Source organism: Notamacropus eugenii, chromosome 5 (assembly GCF_028372415.1).
Source record: "Notamacropus eugenii isolate mMacEug1 chromosome 5, mMacEug1.pri_v2, whole genome shotgun sequence".
In the NCBI taxonomy this organism is placed as follows: domain Eukaryota; kingdom Metazoa; phylum Chordata; class Mammalia; order Diprotodontia; family Macropodidae; genus Notamacropus; species Notamacropus eugenii.
This window is the reverse complement of record NC_092876.1, coordinates 238,094,850-238,117,029: the sequence shown is the minus strand read 5'-3', so window position 1 is coordinate 238,117,029 and position 22,180 is coordinate 238,094,850.

Sequence of the window (22,180 nt, the reverse complement as noted above, 5' to 3'; positions counted from 1 at the left end):
GTCAGACGTAAATAATGACAGACGGAAACTATCATGAGGTCTGTGAAGCATCAACATACTGCCATCATTTTCTCTCTAACCTTGCCTTGCTAGCAGCTCTCAGGCTTACAGGCTGAGAGATCATTTAAAAAGCAAATCCTAATGATGCTGCCCACTGTAACAACAGTCAGTGAGATTGGCACCAATTTAGCTCAGTTTAGAAACTCAGGGTGGCAGCCATTGTTGGCTCCTGACACCCTAAACTCATGGCGTTTTCATATTCTACCCCCATCCTTCCCGGCCCTCTCCACCCCCTCTCCACCTCCACTTCCACAAACACCTCCCTCATGGCTCTTTCTGCATCTTAGGAAGATGCTTCACCTGTATGGAAGGGAAATCGTCCATCTCGGTCACTCAGTTGACAATCTGAGTATAATCTCTTGGACTGCCTCTATTTTTCTGGACTGTCTCATTTGGTAAAACAGAACAAAAACAAAATATATCAAAAACAACAACAAACCATTGTGAAAATCACCACCCACCTCCTTTCTTTTGTGTGTGTGTGTGTGTGTGTGTGTGTGTGTGTGTGTGCGTGTGTGTGTGTGCAGCACACACTATTTTGTGTGCATTATGTATGCACAAGCTAACTGGGTAAATAACATTCCAGTGTCCCTGTAGCTTAAGTCTAACATGGTTATGGTTCAGATAAACACATCTGTACATGGCTGCCATAATCAATGCAGAATGGCAGAACAATTTTGCAGATACAGTCCCAGGGAAAAAAAATAGCTGTCTTGTCCAGATTCAATAGAATCTATTCACCAAGAAAACCTGCGATAAAGCGGTAACACATTTTATTTGTTAAGACAGTGATGACTTAGCAAACCAGTGGGAACTGAAGTTGATATCCGATAAGATAATGGCATTATCACTTTGCAAATCAGAGTGTGGCTTTGCTTGGGTGCCAAGAGTAGGACACGGGGTTTGGGGAGCTAGAGCTGACAAAACCAAACCAAACAAAAAAAAAGCAAGCTCAAACTGCCTAGGTTGGATTGTAAATGCATTCTGGTCAATTACCATGAATTTCCTTCCGTTTTGTACAAAACAGATTGCACAGGCTGAAGATTCACTGTTAGAGGGAGCTTGGAGATGTGTGTTAGGAGTGGGGGGAGAGCATGAGGGAGGTAGAGTGTTGGTCAGAATAATTCATCCTAATGGAAAGGTATTGATCTCATTTCATAATACTTTAATCACTAACTGAACAACTTATCTCAGGAAAAAGAGATGCCAAAATAAAATAAGTGTCTTATCTATGGATACACACATTATTATACACATACATAACTCACATATACACATGGGCACATGGGTATTTATGTATATATGCAATATATTTAATATACCTACAGGATGTTTTTAGGGCTTTTGAATTTTTCAGTTATAAACATTAATATCATTTGTGACTCCCATAGAAAATGGAAGACATTTAATTCTGTTGTTGATATCAGGTACCGTACAGGTTGATTTCCCCAGGTGAAAGTGAAAAATGTACTATTTGGACTTAAATTTAGATTTAATAAATAGCTAATTTAGGATCTTGTTCTATATGCAAGGAAATAATCACAAGGCATTCCTTTTTAAAAGGTTTCATTTATTCTTGTGAGCTTAATTATTGCGAGGAAACTGTGAGCAATTTGTTTTTTACCAGTGTCTGATTTCTGAGAATGGTTATTAAATATTAAATGGATGCATAATTCAGGCAATTAAGAAAGTAATCACACAAAGTAATGTAATGGAAGTTAATTATTACTGCATAAGCAAATAGTTCATTAATGCTAGGAGTTGCTATGGCTGCATTCTTAATACATGCAGAAGTGAAGCATGAATCCTCCGTGTATTTGAAGAGGTAGGAGGAAGTGGGTTACTCCAGAAAGGCTGTTACTAATGAAAAGCATAGGCAAATAAGGCCATATTGACCCCTGATTTGTCTAAATAGTGTGGGATCATCATTACTTAAGAGAGTTTTAGTAAAACCATGGCTGACTTAGATGCTTATAATCTTTTCTATTTGTAGTACAGACCATCACTTAAATCAAGGAAGAACTAAGGGAATTTAGGTTGTTAAAAAAAAAAAAATCACCAATCCCGCTTCCCTTGTTAAAAAAAAAAAAAAAATCTACCCAGTGTTGTTTCTCTTGTTAAAAAGCTATAAAATCATTATATGCAACTTAAAAGGACTAGACCATTTTTGGTTTCAATAGGATAATAGCTGGAAGAACTAGTCTTGTTCTAGGCTGACACTCACAACCACTGGTGAAAATTCTGACATCCTGGCTCACACTGTCTCCCCAAAGCATTAGGCTTTATAAAGGCTGTTTTACATTAAATCAACACGGATACAAGTTCTTACGCTCCCCACACTTGGTGCGGCTCCAAAGGTAACGTAAAATAGGTGACCAAATGGGCTTGGGCAGGGGAGGGAGAGCAAAGGAAGTGGGAATGATTTCTGAATGAACAAACAATAGAGAGGTTTCAGAATGGAGCTTCCCTCCTGGCCAGGAGCAGGGCTAACCACGCAAGGAAAGGTTTGTTAATGTGGAGTTTGTAGCTTTTTAGGACATGCCACCATCCCATAGTGACTCTTCTCACGTGCCCTTTCTTGTCATGTCTCTTCATGTGTGTGTATACATATGTATGTACACTCACGTTGAAATAGCATACTTCTGCACATACATACATCTATCATATATCTTATATAGTAGGCATAGAAAAGATTTAATAATGTAGTCAATATTATATTACATATAATGCATATATAATTATGCATAATGTATGCAGATGTAAAAATAGTATGTGTAAATATATTTCTAGACATTATATAAACTATGACATAATTTCTAGATGCAATGTGTCCCAAAAGTCTTAGTGCAGTGTTGGCAAACTGCACTAATACTTTTGGGACACTGTGCATATGCGTGTATATACACAAATACATATACATAAATATATGTGTGTGCATATGTGTGTGAGTACATGTGTGTATGTATGCATATATGTATATATGCACATATTACTTTTTTTCTATTAAAGGGACAAAACCATGTAATCTGGGTTCAATGTTTAAACACCAAAGAAGTCAGAAAAAGAAAATATATTTGTGGTTCCCTTTAAATGCAATGATAAAAAATTATTTTAATTTTAGAAATACTTCAAAATTTACCAAGTACTTTCTAAGTGTTATTTCAGCCTCATGACAACAGTGTAAGGCAGGTACTATAGGTATTATTACCATATAATTACATAATCATATTTATATAATTATAAATATATAAATTACGTAATCGTATCATATTATTCTTGTCACCTCCATTTTGCAGGTGAGGCATTGACCCCGAGGGAGGTTAAGTATCTTGCCCATGGTCCCGTATCTAGAACTGTCAGAGGCGGGTTTTCCTGACTCTGAATCTACCATGCTCCCCACTGGACCTTGCCACCTCTCCGACGGAGACAGAAGCACTCCTTCCCCCTCTTTTCACACGCTTACTGTGTGTATATTGTGTGTGTGTGTGGATGCGTATGTATTCATGCTCTGAGACTGAATATGACGAGCTCTTTCTACACGGGGACTTTTTGCATTCTTGGCGACTACCAAAGTATCTGACATGCGGGAGATTCTTAATAAGTGTTTGTTGATAAGTTGATTGATAAGTTTAATATACATCTGAAAATTATGCCGCAGATCACTTTTGCCTTTCATGAGCAGGAGCACCCAGCCACATGTGCCATCATGCTTATGATGATGTGTGGAACGGGCTCAATGGACATTTCCTCTCTTGAGTGGAAGTGGACGTAGGCAGTCCTCACAGACACAGCAGAAAGGGCCTTTGTTACTGGATTTGTTTATTCCTGCTTTAAGCACCTACTGTAAACAGAACATTGCACTAGCCACTGGAGATGATGCAAAGTTTATCTAAGATCTGGTCCCTGTCCTCTTACAATTCATGATGTAATAAGATTAATAAAATCAATGTAGAATAGAAGTCTCAGTTTCTGCATGAGGAAGTTGCATTAGCTGACCTCTAAAGTACTTTTTGGGGCGGCTAGATGACATAGGGGTTAGAGAGCCAGGCCTAGAGCAGGAAGACATCTTCTTGAGTTCAAATCTGACCTCAGACATTTACTAGCTGGGTCACCCTGGGCAAGTCACTTTAACATGCTTGCCTCAGTTTCCTCATCTGTAAAATGAGCTGGAAAAGGAAATGGTAAAAAAAAAAAAAAAAAAAAAAACCAACACTCCAATATCTTTGTCAAGAAAACCCCAAATGGGGTCATGACATGACTGAAAAACGACTGAATAGTAACAAAAGAACATTTTAATTCTATAGTTCTATATCTGAGTGCCTATTAGATTTCTAATAGGAAGAGTGGAAAAAGTACCACTGGATTTGGAGTTGGAGCAACTGGGTTCCAATCTAACCTCCATTGTGACCTGTGTAACCTTGGACAAGTCATTTAAAACCATTAGTTTTTTTTTTTTCATTTGTAAAAGGAAGGAGCCCCAGACTAGATGACTTCCAAGGTTCTTTCCAGTTTTAAGTCTTACCATGCAATCAATCTAGCAAGACATACTTAATAAAACAATGAGGTCTAAATTATGTGGTACCAACTCTAAAGAGCCATAGAAATGCGGAGAAGGGGGATGTCAGCAGTAGTTCGAAGACTACTTTTTGGAAAAGATGGAAACCTGAGTTTAACCTTAAAGGTTGAACAGAACGGGGGTGAGGGGGAAAGAAAGAGGGCATTTCAAGAAAGAGGTAGAGTAGAGGTGAGGCATTGTGGGTGTGATAGTGGGGGGGTCAGTAATGAGATAATCAAATTGCTTGGCACAAAGGGGTGGTCTGGAAGAAGAGGAAATTAAAATGTATTGGTGGGATGAGATTCTATTTGGAAGACCTTGAAAATCAGGCTGGGGGGTCAGGTGTATGTGTTAAGCATTAAGGATTCCTTGAAGGCTTTCATTCTCTAGGGAGCTATCAGTGGCTTTTTATTTTCCCTAAATACTTTTTAGCATCTCCTCATCAATAGAAGCATGTTTAATGCATTAAAAAAAATCAATCCTCATATATTTTGCCTTTAGACTGACTCTTCATTTTGCCAAGGGCTAGGGATGAGTTTAATGAAGTTATGCCTGTACCTTTCAGAATTTGGGCTTTCTTTACTTTTGATTCCAGAACCGAGTTCCAGCAGCCAAGTAATTCTAGAACAGATGAATCCCCTCCCCCAGAGTGATTCAGAAGTAGACTAGAAAAGGAAACTAATGTTTTGCTCCTCAATGTCATCCTGTAGTGTTTCCTGCAGTCTCACTCACTCTACTCAAACCTTTCTAGGGTAATAAGTGAATACCAGGTTTAGTTGAAGATAGGAGTTTGGATTTAATTTAGATTAGAATCTGCTTCATAAGTTTACTCCTTGTAAGCTAATTGATTCTCAAAGGGGAAATTTAGGAGTTAGGAACAATTCAGGTTCTACTCTGAACTGTTTCTGTCCCTGTAAGAAAGTGACATCTCTTCTCTCCTTTAATTTCCTATCTAGAGACAAATATTACCTTTCCCTTATCTAAATTACTGAAGATCTACTGGATTACAAATGACTGGAGAAGGAGGGACTCCCTTATGCATTTTTGTATCTCCTGAGAGCAGAAACAGCTGGATTTTTTTTTTGTCTTTGTATTTCCAGTGCCCAGCATACTGCCTTGCACATAGTAGGTACTAAATAAGTATTGTAGTTGTTTGTTTAATGAATCAGTGTCTTGTATATGTAAGCATTTAATAATTGTTGACTCAAACTGAATTGAAACGACTTGCAGTAAACTAAACTAAAGATGGAGATTTGTTCATTCCCACCACACCTTATACTCGTAGTCAAAAGGAGTCAGTTTTCTGGTGTATCAGGAGCAAGTTCAGGAGCAAGAGTTTACCAAACACACCTTAGAGGTTTGAAGGAGTCCAAAACCCCTTCCAAAAGACACTTGCTCCTTTATCACCAGAGAAGAAACTGACTTTGCATCTCAGTATTTTCTTATTATCATGACATCCAATTGATTTCAGGGAGATGATTTTCAATCATTTCTATTTACCATTTAAAGTATTAAAAATGAAAAATATAGACTAAACAGATTCCAGGATGTTTCCAGACACACAGGCTGTATACAGCAAAGCTGTACCTGACGATGTAAGTTCTGGCAACATTGAGCCCTCTTACCCAGAAGTCACATCTTATTCCCTGGAGATTTGAACTGGGGGACTTTTGGGGCAATTTTCTCTGTGATGGACCTAAGGGGAGAAAGGAAAATCTCCCATCCCTTGTCAACTTGTAGCTGGATTGAATATTCACTCATTAGACACTGCCTAAGCTTCAATGAAATGTCTTGAGCTAACGCTGCAGCTCTGTGTTAAAACCCTGTCTTATCACCACAGTGGAAAAAAGACCTTATGAGGACTAATGACTAATTCCCTGCATCATTTCTAATGTATCCCAGGGTGCTAACTTCAGAACACCTGCCTCTACCACTGGTAAGGTAATGAGAGAATTTGTGAGTCACGGACCACGGAAAGCATTCATAATATTCATCAGTCTAACATTACTGGACGGGGCAGCATACCTAGTTCACTAGGAAACATCGAATGCAGTTGCCCTCAGAGCTCTGCTTTTATGGGGCAGTTGGTCAGTGAAGTGGTTGAAAATACATACTAGTGGAATAAATGAGTTTGGAAAAGTTCTAGCTTCCCAGGAAGGCCAGAAAGCTTGTTAAATTGTGTTACTAGTAATATTTTTTTAAATAATACTCTTAGTAACACCTACAGGGCAGAGAAGCAAAAAGAAAAAAACCATAATCATTCAGAAAAATGAGGCCCCAAAATCCAGGTTTTGGCCTGGACAATTCAGACTGTTGGGGGAAAGGTGTCTTGGGAACTCTGAAAAATTCAGATTGGATTAATATATTATCCACGGGCCAGCTAATTATAACAGCGAATAGAGTGCTGGGCATGGAGTCAGGAAGACTCCTCCTTGTGAGTTCAAATCTGGCTTTAGACACTTACTAACTGTGTGACCCTGGGCAAGTCACTTCATCCTTGCTTGCCTCAGTTTCCTCATCTGTAAAATTAGCTGGAGAAGAAAATGGTATCTTTGACAAGGAAACCCCAAATGGACTCACAAAGAGTTGGAAATGACTGAACAACAAGAATGGATAGTATTCTAATTCACCTGATTATTACCATTTTTACTGTTTGTGCTGGAAAATCTAACCCTACTTCTAGCCAACGAGTTTTTTTTAATTTTGAGAGAACCAGAAATTCTTTAGTCCAATGGAAATACACACACATGTGTGTTAGTACATATGTATATATATATAATATATATTATATATTACATATATTACATATATGATATATGTAATATTATACACACACATATATATGTATATGTGTGCATATCATAGGATAACAAATCTAGAATTGAAAGGGATCTCAAAGGTCATCTGATCCAACATTTTCATCTGACAGATGAGCAAAATGAGCCCAGAGTGGTTCAAGGATTTGCCAAGATCACAAACGTAGAGTGTTAGAGGCAGGATTCAAACCCAGGCCCTCTGAGTATTCTATACCACAATACCTCCACATCTAGAACAAAGGCTTTTATTTCCTCTCCCCCAAATTATTTCTTCTCTTAATCAGAACCATGGAAATCCCTGCTATTAGACTAGAAATGTAAACATCCTATGGGATGTTGGATATTGTCTTTGGTGTTTCATTGAATATAAACATAAGAGGAATGAATCTTCAGCTCTCTTCCAAATGGGGTCCCTTAGTCACTTGTAACTAACCTCTTTCTTTTTGCATTTAAAAAACATTGTTCGGGGGAAAAACCCTTGTGCATCTTTCCTGGTAAGTAGCTTTTTCATATTCCTTTCCCCTACCATCCCTCTTAGTTCATTTATTAAGCATCTTGCACTTGACTCTGAATATATGACTACAATTAAAAGGAAATGGCCCAATGACAGGTAAAATATCTTATGCTCATTTTTCTTGATGTAAATGCAACTATCTGCTGCAGAAAACTACCCAGGGTTATGTCCAAGGTCATTCCTGAAGGTGGGGAGGTCCACTTCTAAAATTCTGGCTCTCAGTATATCCACCTCTGTGGGTAGCCCAAAAAAGGAGAGAGAAAATTCAAAATGTCCAGATGTGCTGAAAGACAAGATGATCTTTTCATCAACTAAACTTTTCATCATCAGTGTTTGTTTCTCTTTCCTCCCCATTAGGAATTATAAAAAGCATTTGTTTTCGAATCTATGTACATAGCTCCCAAGAAGACTCACAGAAGATATTTTTGCTCAGTCGTGTGACTTAGTTTCATTTTACTGTAACTGCTTCATGAATAACATCTGAGGAAATAATTATGTAAGGTCAGTTTACCTTACTGCTGAATTCTCCACTTAGAGTAGAGGAAAATCTCCTGGAAGCTAACAAAAATCCTAGGAAAGATGAAAAAATCAATGGAAATAAATGAGAGTAAGTCAGTTTCATATTTGGTGGGTCTGTGAGGCAGTTTCTTTTGCCAAAAGATTCTGATTAGGAATGTACATGTTTTGAGACAGTTTACTTTAACCTTTCTGACTTTTTCATATAACTTTGCTTTAATTTCAAAAGCAAAACACACACACATAAGTACATGCATGCACCTACACACATACATACATGCACACACTCTGAAATACTTGAAGTCAAGGACAGAAATCTGGTATCTTAGTTTATTTCTTGAGTACAGGTTAGAATGATAAAGGGAGATAAGAAAACCATGGATTTTGCACAGAAGTGCTAATTAAAAAAACAACATTTTTTGAATGTTGACCAAATACAACCACTCTTTAGATGACCAAGAGGGTGATGATGGTTGCTCTGATCTTTGGTGTTAACCCAGAAGCTAGAGTCAGAAACCCAAATGGGCTATATACCAAGTGGCATGACATCATGGCTATGATGAGGGAGAAAAGATATTGGCTATAGTTATACCTTAGAAAGCCACTGAGTCTTGGTACCCAGAGAGAGAAATTCCATTACCAAACAGAGAAGCATCAGGCATGAATTTTCTATTTCAATAATGTATGTGCAAAGATGACTCACTAGTATGTAGGGCGGGACTATGTAAAACATATTTTCATCTGACTTCCGTAAGCCACATTTGGTGTTCCATTAGCAGTGTGCAGTAGGCCCGAGTGTCCTCTGCATTACGCTAATTGTTTTAAGCATGACAGGTTATTACTTCAGTCAGAGGGGTAATGTAGATTGGGAGGGGGGTTGGAGAAGTAGGGCACAAACACAATTTTCTAGTTTTCAAGGAGCAATTATAAATACATGAGAAGCCATAAAAATATTACACATGGGAACAGGTCATCAGTACAATTGAAACGGCGCCTGAAGCCGCCAGAACCAGGAGCGAGATGGGTTCAGAGCTGACAGAACTGTGGTTAGTGATTTAAAAATAGCAATGGTAATTCTGCTGCAAAACAGAACAATGCAGGCAAGAGTCACCACTCTCACAAAAGGCATTGGTCAAACACGGGGCCATTTCATTGGATAAGCTATTTTCAAAGCAAACCCAAATTTCAAAATGTCAGCCTGATAAATAGGGGGAATCTAAAAAGGATAAAGTCAAGGTGTTTTGTTTTAGATATTAAACAAAAACCACCTTTGCTTTTATTTCTAGAAATCTTTCAAAGCTTTAAGAAAAGAGAATATTTTAATGCCCTGGGAAGAGACCTATTTATTTCTCTTCTGGATGACATCTTATTGACTTATTACATCCATGTGCAAGTTTATCTTAGATGTCTCTTTGGTCTGCTCCCATGATTTCACTCTTATAAGGAAACTCCCCCATAGATTTAGGGAATTGCTTGGAGAACCCATGTCCCTGGTTACACACAAGTATGAAAGGCAGGACTTAAATCAAAATCTTTTTTGTCTTCTATCCACTGTACCACCTTGCCTTTCAAGTTCATGCATTTGGTGCCTCGTTTTCTCCATCTCTAAAATGGGTATTTTTCCCCTAGAGACACTAAAGTTTGAAGTGTTGGATAGGTGAGGGCAGCAACGCATAGCAGATGGGGAACTAGCCTTGGAATCAGAAAGAGCCATACATATACTGGCTACATGACCATGGGCAAATAAGTTGCCCCCTGCCAAAACACTCAAATAAAAGTCACAGCTGAGTTGCTTTTTTGCCCTAGTGGAAGGAGTTTCCATGTTGCAAATTTCTCATATGATTAGAATCACAGATCAATTCCCCCCAAACTTCCCATTCCACCCTCCTGCACCAAATCACTAGATGTAAGTTCCACAAGAACTGGGATCTTGTCTTACCCAAATTCCTAAAACAGTGTTCTACATAGTAGTCTGAATAAAGGTTTGTTGTGTTAGTAACAAAAAAGAAATGTATATTGTTTTATTCTAATTTTCATTTTCTTCTGCATGGATAGATTGGTTCAAAATTGCCATTTTTGTTGTGATTGCAGACAATGCTTTTACAAGCATCCAGTGTACTGTAGAGCAGACGGCAATAGCTGGGAGACTTGAGAGACCTGCATTCTGATCTAGGCCTTTCTACCAATGTGTGGCAAGCACGAGTCATTTTGATCTCCACCCTCACTATTCTCATCTGTAAAATGGAGTTTATGCTGGATGATCTTTGTAGTTCCTTCTGTCTCTATGGAATCTACGGTCTGAGATATACTAGGTGGTCTCTCCACACTTAATTTGATTTTCTAGCTTAAAAATTAAAAATAAAATAAAGTTAGGGCTTTCATGTTTTCCAAACAAAGAACCCAAGTAAGATATTTTTCTGCTTTAAGGTCATTCTGAAACACAGTCTCATATCTGACGTTAGCCAACAAGACTTTTGATATTCCCTTTCCCCTTACCTTTTGCCCAGGCTCCAGCTCCATGAAATAAAACAAGATAACTATTTCAAGAGTATTGTGAATTGGCATGGAAAAGCCTGGTAGCTCTGCTCTAAGGCCTCTCAGTCTCAGTAATACAGCTAGTCATTTGAAAGTATATAAAAAAAAGTTTTACTTATTGACTCTGTCTCTTTTTTGTCCCCAGTTGAACAACATACTTCAAAATAAATAGAACCTAGCTGGGAGCAGAGAGCAGTCCTCTTTCAATCTCCTCCATATTATCCTATGCTCTGGGATGAGAGAGAGCAAAGCTGTATGTAGAGTTCCAAGTGAATTAGTCAGTGGAGCAGCTGCAAAGTCCAAGTGGTTGGCAGCCCATGTCCCCAACATTGATCATCTCTTCCTTTGCTATTGAATGTCATTCTAGTCAATGGGATTACAAGAGGGAGTTTAAAAGAGCAGAGAGAGAAAATGACACACACACAAGCACAAAGGAAGGAGTAAAAGGAAAGGCTGAGATAGTTTGCTGCATTGAGATTGAAGGGTCAGGGAGGGATCCTGCCAAACAAGATCACTGGAGACTTGGGCTGACCTTGCTCTTTACTTGTATCTAGATATGGAATCTGGGGACACTTTCCCCCCCATAGCCCTGTTCTCCACTTCCCGCCCTCCCAGCTAGGTGGCACAATAGTGCCCAGAGTGCAGGCCCTAGAGTCAGGAACACCTGAGTTCAAATCTGTCCTCAGACACTTAGTAGCTGTGTGACCCTGGACTATTCACTTCATTGTTGTCTGCCTCAGTCTCCTTCACTGTAAAATGGAGATAACAGCAACTGTCTCTTAGGGTGTTCTGAGGTTCAGATGAGATAATATTTGTAAAGCACTTAGCACTATGCCTGGCACATAATAGGCTCCTAATAAGTTCTTCCTTCCTTCCTTCCTTCCTTCCTTCCTTCCTTCCTTCCTTCCTTCCTTCCTTCCTTCCTTCCTTCCTTCCTTCCTTCCCTTCTCTCTCCTTTCCCAGTCTTGCATAAAATTTACAAACTTCAGAAGAAAAAAAGAAAGCCTTGAAGCTTGAAGCACAAGATAGCACAAAGTTCATAGCGGATGACATAGGGAGCACTGTAGAGTAGTGGGACAGGGACTAAATTTGGGGTAAAAGGTTCAGTTCCTGGCTCTGTTATTTATTGTCTGTGTGCTAATCATTTAGTTTTTCTGAGTCTCAGTTTTCTCATCTGCAAAAATAAGGCAGTTGGACTAACTGACCTCCATGGTCCCTTCCATGACTAAAGCTATGCTCTTGTGTGTCTTCTCCCTGTCCCTCCCCACAAATAAAAGCAGACATGTACAACTTAGATGAAATTCTAGGACGTCCTACAAGTAACACAGATTTCCTCTTTGTTGATGTCTATTTTGATGCTTTGCTTATGCTTTCTCAGAAGCTGTGTTGCTTTAGAACAAAACAAGTCCTAAATGAATGTTTATTGAATGAATGAATGAATGAATGAATGAATGAAATAAATGGAATGAATTTCCATTTTTTTTATATTCAAGATTTCTCCAAGATTATCAGAAGGATAAGGTTCCAGAAGCTGGAAAATCCCTGGGAAGAAATAAGATCAAGGAAATCCACTAGCAAAGATAGAAGAACCTAAACTATGTAAATGTTTAGCTCTGGTGTTTGTCTGAGAAAGAAAATTTGAACTCTTGGACCTGATTTTGATGCTTCTCAATGGCCATTTGTTAATTATCCAATTCTTAGTCATATTAATGATTTACAGAGAGGAAGTTAGACCTCTTATCAGAAGGTCAGATACATGAGAAAGCATCTGCTAGCAGGAATCAAGCTGGGACAAATAGAAGGATTTCAAGGAGTATTCTATGACCTAGATACACCTTTTCAAACTTTGCCTCTTTTTTCTCAAAACCAGGAAAGGATGAATTTTTAAAAAAATGTAATTAATTATAGTGCCTATCTCTAGCTCTGTCTCAATAAATGTGCCATCAACTGTGATCCAATTTAATGTATAGGATCACAGGAATGTAGATATAGATAGAAATCAAAGAAACTGTGTGCCAAGGCCCTGGGCTTGGTTCAGGGGATCTAAATCACACATTCCTGGTCCTCTAAGAGTTTATAATCTAACATGGGGAAGATAGTTCAAGTCAAGTATTTGTTTTAAAAACAACTTCCAGAGTATTTCTTGAGCTCAGCATGCATGAAACGTAATTCTTTCAACTTTTATATCTAAACAGTTATTTTGTTCAGTCATTTTTTTCTTTCAGTTGTGTCTTCATGACCTCATTAGGAATTTTATTAGCAAAGATACTGGAATGATTTGCCATTTCCTCCTTCAGCTTATTTTACAGATGAAGAAAATGAAGCAAACAGAGTTAAGTGACTTGCCCACGGTCTTGCAGTTAGTAAGTGACTGAGGCCAGATTTGAGCTCAGAATGAGAAGTCTTCCTGACTTGAGGCACTGTACTACCTAGCTGCCCTGAAACAGTTATTTATAATATTACATAGTGATATTCAGAATGATGTAGCAAGAGATTTAAATACCAAAGAATCACTAATCGAATCCCAGAAACCTTCATGGACTTGAGACCTTCTCTGTATGATACTCCTCTAATAAGAATAATAACTGATGCTTACATATGTAGTACTTTAAGATTTGCAAAGAATTTTATATACAGTATCTCCTTAGAGCTTCAACCCCATAAATCAATATTACCATTATCATTATCACCATTTTATATATAGAAAAACTGAGGTTCACATTGCTATTAAGTTTGGAGGTAGAATTGGAATCCAGGTCTTCCTGGCTTCAAGTCCAATGCTTTGCTCTATCTCTCACATTGTGATTTTTTCCCCCTGTCTACTTCTGTCCATATCACTTTACGCTCTATGAATTCTAGGGTCTAGGAAACATACAATAGTAAAATTCTAAGACTGGAAGGGAACTTAGAGGTCACCCAGTCCAACTCTCTAATTTTTACACAAATGTCATGTTCACTATATCCTATTTCCTTCCACAGTAAAGGAGACTAATACATTTTTAAAGGCTTTTCAACTATAGGGATGGGGGTGGGGATTAAAAGAGTCTCTTAGTTAATCTCCAATTGACTAGAAAATTCAAGTACCCGGAATTCTCCAACCTTGAGCATTCTAGGGAATTGGAGAGATTTTTAAAAATCTTCCATTGTTCAGATGAACATATCAATTTATTGATACAATTGTATGGAGTTTCCTCTCTAGTCAGGACATAGCAAGAGAAAATAAATAGACAACCTGGAAGAGTTGAGTATAACAATGACTTTCAGAGAGTAAGAGAATATTACAAAAATAAAAATGAAAAAGAATAGGTTCCCACTGAGTTGGGTTTGTGAAAGTGTTTCTAGATCTAGACTTCTCTGAGCCTTAATTTTTATGATAGATAAATCAGTCATTTTCTCTCTGACTTATAAACAAGCTCCTCATAAAAATGCAGACATTGCCTGGATTGTAGTGATGCATATCTGAAAGTTATTAGCTTTTACCCATATAAATGCCTTACTTTTGTGTACTATTTTTATTTTAAAAGTGTTTTTATATGTATAATCTTGTTTACATGCTTGACAATGATTTTTGTTGTGTAAATAGAATAGAGATTATTTATCATCATTTTATAGAAGGGAGTGGGGTAGGAGAGGTTAAGTAACATATCTAGGGTAATAATATTAGTAGTTGAGGCAAGACTCAATCGTGAGTTTCTTGATTCTTGATAGCTCGGCATCCTATCCATTAGACTACTCTGTGTTCCATTAATGACACATCATTGGCAACGTGACTTCTGAAACAACTTTGCTGTTTCCACTAACTCGTGAAGTGGGAATATTGGACTCTGTAGTCAAAAATAATGACTTGGATGATGTCATTGCTTATCAGAGACATTCCACAAAGGATGAACCACAACACTGACTGTAAAACAGCTAGTGGGCTCTAGCAACGGATTTCATGCTTGGAGTAAAAAACAGCAGAAAACTAAAATAATCTGGATTTATTTATGAACATTTTTTCACATGATAAAGAGCACATACCTATTTGCCGGCCAAGAGATACTTTGTCAGTACCATCAAAACATCCTTTGACTTGAACCATCCATTTCAATGGGAGTTTTTGAGACATGAGAGAGGGAGAGACTTGCTGACCTTTAAAAAGGCTGCTTACTCATCCATTTGCAGTATCTACCTTCTACATTGCCATGACTTCAATATTTCAGTGGGAGTTTTTAGTGGAAAGGAAGTTGAGGAGCCAAATCCAACCTTTTCCTCACCCCGACCTCACTGTGACCATTAGGATTTGTCATACATATTCAAAGGGGTGGTAGTATGAAATAGTCTACTTCTGGTCCCTTTATGATGTGTCCATCTATAGTAGCAATAATAATAGCTAGCATTTATATAGCACTTTAAGGGTTGCAAAGCTTTTTAATATAAAGTCACACTTTTCTTTAAAGAAAATATGCATTTTATTTTAGTCCTTAGACTTTTTTCCTTTAAAAATTTCTGTTAAAATATTGAAGTCATAATAGATTTGAAGTCCATTTGGTGAACCTCCTAAATAGTGCGTTGATATTGCCTTGTTTGTGTTGGTCTTTCGTTGCCAAAGAAGATCATGCCATTAGAGAAATAAGGACATGACTTTCACTTGACTTTGTTTTGAGTGAGGAAGGGCTGTGCAGGTCACCAGCCTCACTTCTCCTCCAGAGCCATCTGAATCCAGTGACCAGATATTCATCAGGATGACTGCAGATGACCGAGGATGCACTGGGAGACTGTGGGCCCTTTTGGCCAATGTCTTTGCAGGTATTCACTTAGGGTGGGGTAATGCCCATTCCTGGCTGGAAGTAGCCAGGGCATGGCCCCTTTAATGAGACCAAGAAAAAGAAAGACATCAGGCTAGGAGAGGAACAGCAACAGTTACTATTGATAATCACTATAAAGCCAGGAGGGTCAAGAAGAGCCCTTAGGCAGGGGCCCATTGGCATTCCAGCTTCAGAGTACAGTAGGTTTAAGATTTTGGGAGAAGAGAGAGAGGAGAGGACAGGAGAGGAGAGAGGAGGGGAGGGCTGTGCCAGTCACCAGCGTTACTTCTACTCCAGAGCCTGGATAAGAGCAAAAGGAAGTCTTGCAGTATGAGGGGTAGACACAAGGCATGGACACCTTTCCAGTTAATTGAGAGAATGAGATTTCTAGAATTTTTGAATAATGGGAAAGACAATTTTGCCAGTGACATTGAAAATGAATTAGACCAACCACAGAGAGCATATATACAGTATACAATATGAATATGTATGAAGATAGTATGAAGGCAGACAGGCACCCAGACAAAATCAATGACTGAAGGGAGAATGAGGAAGAGACATATTTGGAAAGTCATATAAACATAAAAATAACAGTTCTTAACATCAGAGTGGAAGCAGTGAGTGGAGGATGATGAAGAGTTGGAGGAGGGACAAGTTACAGATGGTAGTATAAGCAAGTGTAATGGGAAAGCAAGACTGTGGAGAAGATGGTGTGTGATTTTGATGGCAATGAGACATCTAATTTGAGATATCTTAGAAACAATGCCCAACTGGATTTAAACCAGGGGAAAGGATTAAGGGAAAGAGAGCTATGTGTGCGTTAGTGTTTGTGTGTGTGTGTGTGTGTGTGTGTATGAGGGGGAGAAGGAAGGAGGAAGTGAGAGAAAGAGAGATCTATGTACAGCTTGAACTCATGGGAAAACTTGAAAAATATGGAAGAAGAAGGAACCAAAGACAAAATTAATATAGTGGCAGAGTTACCAAAAATGAACATAAACTCCCACATAGACTTTTTTTGTTGGTGGGTTTTTTTGTTTGTTTGTTTGTTTTTAGTCACAGACTCTCCAAAAGATCTGGTGTAGGCAATTTATTTCTGGAGTTCCTTGAGTGGGATACAAAAGCCATGCATAGCTATTATAATTGCAGATGAAATTAAATGCTGCAGTCTGTTTTCTAAATGCTTTCCAAAGATTTATCAGCATACACATGTAAATGTGTATGTATGCATACATATGTATATATGCACACACATGTTATGCACACACATGTGCCTATATAAACATATCTGTATATACATGATGTCCCCATAACATATGTTAACATATGTTGGTTGATTGGTTGTTTGTTGTCCTTCGTCTTCGAATTATATCCTTATTGTATATGCATATAGAGGAGAGTGGGCATATAGCATCTATATAATGCATATACATGTATATATTCTTTGACAAAGAAGTTTCTGATCATATTGATCCAGGAAATGTGTATTTCAAAGGAAGTATAAGGGAAAGAAGAAATATCACATTGTTCATCTTTTGGTAGCTGTCTCACTTAGTTGTAAATAAAAAGTACTAGATCACCTTCATCCTTATAGCCAAAGGGGGATGTAAAATTATAATTTAGAATAATAGAATCTTAGAGTTAAAAGCAACTTCAGAGATAGTCCATCACCTATTTAACCTTACTGATGAGAAAAGCTGAGGTCCAGCAAAGTTAAGGTGCTACCCAAGCTACCCTAGCAACTTATTACAACAGTGTATTCACTATGATGGGGAGCCTCTCTTTCACCAACAAAGGACCAAACTTTTGATAGAAAAAGGTGTATCTTTAAGTTAGGATCCTAAACTTTTAAATTTGATTCCTAGCATACAGCTATTTGACTGTAATCATCAAATTGGTGTATTTATTTTTGTAAAAGTTTTATTGATGTAATTTGTTTTACATCTCTTATTTCCCATTGTATCTCATCTCTTCCTCCCGGCAAGCCATCTCCTATTATAAAGAATAAAGTCAAGTCAGCAAGGATTTATGAAGTGCCTTTATGTACCAAGCATTGTTCTAAGGACTTTAGATGCAAAGAATGGCAAAAACCAATTCTTGCTATGAAGTAGCTCACCATCAAATGAGTGAGACACCATGCAAACAATTACATAAAAACAAGATATATACAGGATGGTCAGACCTTTTAAAAGTCTGATATCATACACAGTGTTCCACAGAGTCCCTTATCTCCGAAAAGAAGTGTCTTTTCGTATCTCTTCTTTGAGGTATTGTAATTTCTCAACATACAGTTCTGATTTCTTGTTGTTGTTATTTGCATATACATTGTTATAGTCACTGTGTCTACTGTTTTCCTGATTCTGTTTATTTTACTTATGACAATTTTAAATTTTCCCATGACTCATTTCTTACATCACAGTAATATTATATTACTTTCATGTACCAGTTTATATAGTGACTACCCAAATGATGGGCATCCACTATATTTCTAGTCCATTGGACAACAGGTAATATTGACCTTTTTGAAGTCAACTTCACATTAGTTAATGAGAACTCTAAAAAACTTTGATAGAATACTAAATCATTGGAATTCAAAACACCTTAGTTTCACCTTCTCTTTCCCCTTACTTTAAAATATGAGTGAATTCTTGCAGAACCTCAGAGAAGGACTTATGGCATCTTCTCACCTTTGAAGGTGAGTTGATACATCGCCCGTTTGCACTAAACCATGTAGAAAGGTTTTGATCATCTCTTCCCTGAGTCTGTTAAAGAAGTCCATGACGCTGACGCTAGTAGCCTTATGGGAGAGGTGGGGTGGCTTGATTCTTAAAGTTGCTGATTTTGCTACCTGTACAGAGGCCTGAGTGAGGCATCTTTTGTGAAAGCAAATGCTGTTGGCAGAAACATATTATTCCTTGAAATCAAGCAAAAGTCCGGTTCAAGCAAAGATGATTGGTAAGAGAGATGTTTTTCTCTCTTCAAAGCCCAAGTGGAGCACCAAGGCTAGTATCATCCCATATGGAAGAAGACATACCTCAAAAGATCCTTAAGAGAACAGTTAATCCATCCCCTTGTATGTAAGTCTCTAAAATCCTCCAAAAAAAATCAGTATGCATCATGATTCAGCAAAAACTCCAAGGCAAGAGGCTCCAAAAAGACTGCTCTCTTGACCTCTTCAAGCTTTTGCAATGGCTACACCAAGAGAGAGAAGAACAGGAGCTCTCTAAGGGGAGGGACTGTCTTCATTTCTGTCTTTCTATTTCCAGCACTTAACCTGTTGCCTGTTTCTTAGTAAATGCTTGGTGAACTGAATTAGAAAGAGAAGACAGCACATTCAGTCCTAGGGAGTCTGCAAGAACAACAGACCTGCTGAGACTGTGCCACATATTCATCGTCTGCTTGCAAATGCTACTTTTCATCCTCAACTCTTCTCCATTACTACCTTTTGCTATCATAGCCAAATTCTTGAGGCTGGCTGAAGATGAAAAAACTCTACAATCTAAGCAGGCTCTCATCTTCTTGGCAGCTTGAATAGGACAAATATAGGTATTGGATCTGTGATGTCTTTGGTGTAGAGAAGTTCCAGATGAGGGAAACCCCCTCTACCAAGATGGTTTGGCAACTCTCTACTTCATCATCTCAGAGTTGCCTACAGCCTTGAGAGTTATCCAGGTTCACATAGCCTATTTGTGTCAGAGGTAAGGCTTGAACCCAGGTTTTTCTGGCCCTGAGAAGGCCCATCTATCCATTAAACTATACTCTCATGGTATTAGGGCAGCATATAAGTAAACCTCTGGGAGGTAGCTTATCTTAATGTTACCTCTTCTATACACCAAAGGAAGGTAGCTCCAATTTGGGATACCAGTTGGACTTTCCAGTGTGGTACTCACTACTCTTTTGGACACGTTTTCCTCCAACCGTTATGCCCATCTAACCATCAGCCTTAGCTGCTTTAGCTACTTCCTAACATAGAATAGTTGGTATCATGGCTAGGTAGAGTATGGGCTGTAAAAAGTGTTTCTGGGAATCTGGTTATTATTAGAGATGGAGTTGAGAGGGCAAGGCATCTTCTTATTTAAGCAAATAAGGTTTTTGGTTAGTGTCTGTAAAAGTTTCCTGAAGTCATCAAAGTAGTGGTCCCTTACCTTGTCAACATCAGCTCATACAATGCTAGGCTAGGGTACAAGGAATCTGTGCACTCACTCGGGCTCTACAGTGGAATTGTTTCCCAGGAGGGAGGTCTGGTATTACAGCAAACTAATCCTCCACCTTGAGAAACTGAAACACTCCATTTAGCAGCTCAAGATGCTATTAGCTTGGTTGGGCACAACAAGGAACATTAGAGTTCCCTGTGGTCCAGCTGCCATAAGTGGAACTAAGAATGCCTACCTATTACATTGCATATTGGGGGACCCTTTCTTCAAGGTATAGAAGGGCCTGGGCTTAAGGCAATACATCTCCCCAAAATACATTTGGATAAAGGCTTAATGTTGATCAGACAGCAAAGGTCAGTCTTAAGAAGGGGAGTAGAACAGAGCAAACAAGGAAAGGGAACTGAGGATGAAAAATGGAAACCTTGCAATTTTCATCTTTAATTTCAGGATCTTTTCATTAGAGAGGAGAGAAAATCTTGATCATTTAATAACCTAATAAAAATTGAGTTAACATTGGAAGTCTGAACTTGGCTGTTTCTACTTTTTCAAGATTATTATTTTTCTTCTTCTTTCTTTTTCTTATTGTGCTGTCACAAAATTCCCTGTGCAGAAATCACCTACTGGGTCCCTCTTGTTGATCTGGTGAGGCTAAAGGCTCAATTATCTTTTGGAGCCACTGTGAGGGTGATAGCAGTGACCTACTACCTATATATGGGAAAGTGGGTAAGTACCTCTTTCTTGTCACTAGGGACCTTCCTCTTCTCTTCACAGATAAGGTAGTGTTGACAGAAAATAGTATTAATTCCTTTTAATGGCTTAGCTTTTTATTTTATTTTATTTGCTGCTTAAAGAGTTGCTGTTGAACTTACTGCTTCTGTCTGGTCAAATGGCTAACCAATTTGAGATCAGAGGAGGGGAAAGGAAATATGTAAGATCAGGAGAAACTCCCAGAGCTGAAGGTTGTCCATGAAGGTATTCCAGGATCAAAGTGACAGACAAATTAATAAATACTCTGAGCTAGTCTATGAATATCATATGCCAACTTGGCTTTCATCATTTGTTCTTAGCTGTTCCCTAGAAAGCAGTTTGCCAGGTTCAAGTGGTAAAAACCAGGAAGTATTCTGGACAAACAGGGTTTCCAGTACCTGGGATCCTGTGGGGCTCTACTCTCCTCCAGTTAATAGAGAAAGATTGTATTGGAAGTCTTGATTTCTAATACATATTATAATTTATTATAGACTATATCTATTATAGAAACATGGGCAGGTAGCTTTGGAGTTCTTTTGTAGTGATTTTCACTACGTATTCACTCCTCAATAATCTACTTCTTAAAAAAGTAATAATTCCCTATTTGCTAACATGAAAACAAAGTGGCTAAGCAAAATCAACTGATATAGTGCCCATGAAGGAAGGGGGAGGGGAAAGGAACAAGCATTGCTTAATGACAGGCATTGTGCTAAGTGCTTTACAAATATTGCCATATCAAATCCTCACAATAACCTTGTGAGATAGGTGCTACTATTACCTGCATTTTATAATTGAGGAAACCAAGATAGACATGTATTAAGTGGTAGTTAGGACACAGTGGAGAGCACTGAGCCTAGAATAAGAAAGACCTGAGTTCAGATCTGACCTCAGACACTTCCTAGCTGTGTGACCTTGGGCAAATCTCTTAATATGCTTGTATCAGTTTCCTCAATTGTAAAATAGAGATAATAGTATCTCCTTCCCTGGTTTATTGTGAGGATAAAATGAGATAGCATTTTAAAAACAGTACAATGTTTGGCAAATAACAGTTGCTTAATACATGCGATGATGATGATTTTTGCCTAGGGATCACACAACCAGTAAATGTCTGAGGCTGGATTTGAAGTCAAATCTTGACCCCAAGCTTAGTGCTCTATCCATCCACTTAGCTGTCTACATCAAGACTGGTAAGAGCATGTTAGATTCTGCATCCGTAGTCTCCTGCCTCTCAACTGAAAGGTGGTTAATATTCTAGCATCAGTTATCCAATCATGACTTTGAATCTTATATTATCTTGTAATGTAGTCATCTTTTGGGGTTCTTATGTATATTTTTCTCCTGGTTCTGTTCACATACTGAAATTTATTCATTCATTCTCCCACTGATGGGTACCTGTTTTGTTTCCAATTTCTTACAACTATAAAAAATGCCATTATGAATATTTTGGAATGTACGGAAACTTGATGACTGTCATTGATTTTCTTGGTTTATATATATGC